The sequence below is a fragment of the Limulus polyphemus genome, unplaced genomic scaffold, assembly GCF_000517525.1.
Source record: "Limulus polyphemus unplaced genomic scaffold, Limulus_polyphemus-2.1.2 Scaffold3241, whole genome shotgun sequence".
Lineage (NCBI taxonomy): Eukaryota > Metazoa > Arthropoda > Merostomata > Xiphosura > Limulidae > Limulus > Limulus polyphemus.
The window spans coordinates 77,087-79,875 of NW_013668851.1; positions in this window are offsets into that span (position 1 = coordinate 77,087).

Here is a 2,789-nt window from a genome sequence, read left to right on the forward strand (position 1 = left end):
AGTCGATGGTTAATGTATCCTCCTTGTGTAAAAGACAATAAATCATCCTTTAATTCACTTTGAAATTTACCAATGTTTTCCATTTGTACTTTTTGCCACAGTTGTTGTCTTTCCTGTAGTTGCTGCTGACTTTCCTGCAACTGTTAGAGACTTTCTTTCTGTTTCCTTTCTTGTTCTAGTTGCCACTGCTGTAATCTCTCTTCTTGTTTATTTTATTTCTCCTCCAACCACTGATCTAGTCTCTCTTCTTATTTCCTTTCTTTTTCCTCCAACAACTGCTGTAATATCTCTTCTTGTTTATTTTGCTGTTCGAGCTGCCACTGTTGCAGGTTTTCTTGCCACTGCTGTAATCTCTCTTCTTGTTTCTTTTCTTTTTCCTACAACCACTGCTGTAGTCTCTTTTCTTGTTCTTCTTGTTTCTTTTGCTGTTGTTATATTGCTGCCATCAAATCTGCTAAGTTTTATTTATAAATAAAATTTATAAATTTATTTATAAATATAATCATATACTAAGTAAATTAATATAAATGTTTAATGTAATGCAAAATAAATACACAAAAGATATAAAATAAACCTTTAAAAATATATGGCAATACACAGAAAAAAAGCATAACAGTAGCAATAACAAAGCAAAATAGCAAGCATGAAAAGGAAGAAGACATATAATGTAGAAAAACATAAAAGAACGGACAGTCTTCAATAAACTGCCGGTAGTTCAGCAGTTGTCCTTTCTTTCAGAAAACTGCCAGGTTATCTGGAGCTTAGAATTTTTAATAGTTCTTTTTTTCAGGAACATACTCAAATTTTGTTCCAGTAGTGCCTTCTTTCCAGGCACCTTTAGTTTTATCAGTCCACCAATATAAGCCTAGGTAAATTGGACCCACATTCAATACCCATGTATTACTGATTCAGGAAACATGTAATCCCTTTGACTGTCTTAACACTAGAAAACATTTATGTCTACTAAGAAGTCCCTCTTGTGTTTCTACTTTTGGTCTAATCTGTCCAATATTTCCTTTCTCTCTCTCTCTCTTTTTCTTTCTGTCAAAACTATTCTGCAAGTGTCAATCAGTACAACAACAATTATACAAGTGGTAGATTTATTATTTTACCACAAATAACTCTCAGCAAATAACTCTTGGTTATGGCAGTTTCTTAATTTGCATAAAGTTTTACTAGGGAAGTAACTTTTTATTAAAGTTAACAGATTTACAGTTATCATATTAGCCTGGAAAATAGAAATTGTTCATAATTTAACCTGTGTACATGTATTCACATGACTGTGTGTATGTTTCACTGAAAAGCACATTCCAAGTATCACACATCTGGTATTCTTTCCTGGGGCCAAACATATTAGAATACAATACAATACACAAATGAAGATTTGACAGATTATTTCAGTAAATAAAAAATACTTGCTTAATTTATAAAGCAGCATTAAAATCAAACTTATCTTGCAAGAAGAGAAATTGTATTATGTAATTTTATTTTAATAAAAGTTTATGGTCTGAATTCATTGATATAATAACAACCACTTAAAAATAATAAAACCAAAAACTTAAAACTGTACAAATCCAATAAATGTGCTTCTTTATATACATCTAAAGTTCACACTTTTATCATGAAGAATCTTGCTGATTAAACACTGGTATTTAACCATTACACTTATAGTGCATCCCCAATCCCAAAGTGTTGAGTGCATTTTTGCACTAATGGCTCTTGAAATAATGAATCCACTTATTCACAGTATGGACACACTAACTACTAGGCCATGCCCAGTCAACAACCATTTCATAAGATTTGAAAAATAATTCAAGTAATTTTTGTGTGCGTGTCTTGCTGATTGCATTAGTTACTTTTAAATATTTGACATCGCTGTGTATTAGTTACTCAGAATCTTGAATTTGATGAAGTACTGTTTATCTATCAAGATTTGACAGAAACAAGAAGTAAGCAAACTGTGCATCAAGACATCTATTTCACCAGAATTTGGAAAAACAATCTTTAGCAACATAAAACATTATTGTTGAACTTTGTTTACATGATATTCAAATTTAGACTTCAAATCAGTATATATTTTTTAGTTTTATTTGCTTTTGTCAACTAAATAAAATTTGCCCTGGTAGTGAAATCTGGAATAAGTTAAGGATACAAGTTTTTTTGATGTACTCATATCAGTATATTTTTGGGATGTTCAAATCACTTAAATCATCTAATACACCCATTGATAAATGCGAGTTACCAAAATATTGGAGAATTCTAATTGTTTAGGTTTACCTGCACACCTGTACTTCTTTATCTACATTTAAAGTTCACACTTATATTATGAAGAATCTTGCTGTATTGAAATGCAATATGTTTTAGATAAATTTCACCAATTGGAATACTCTTGTCTGATGAAACAGTGGGATTTAACCATTACACTTAAAGCACAGAATATGAAATATGTACTAGACAATTTAATGTTCTATCTCTTTTCTTGACAGTGAATTTGAGCTGGATTCACATGATTTAAAATTAAAAATCACTTAGTATTGTAAAGTTGTGATTATTCATGGAGTTATTAATAAAAAACTTTTATTATTTATTAGAAATTACTCAGAAAAGTTTTTTAAATAAAGTGAAAACTTGGCAGAACAGAAACCATTGTACTATTTACCACAAGTGAGATGAGTAAATCAAAATACAATTTATAAAAACAAGATATGATACAAAATGTCTACAAATTTATTTAATGTAACTTCATTTGCACAAAAGACTCGCAGAACAGTTATATTGTACTTGTCTAC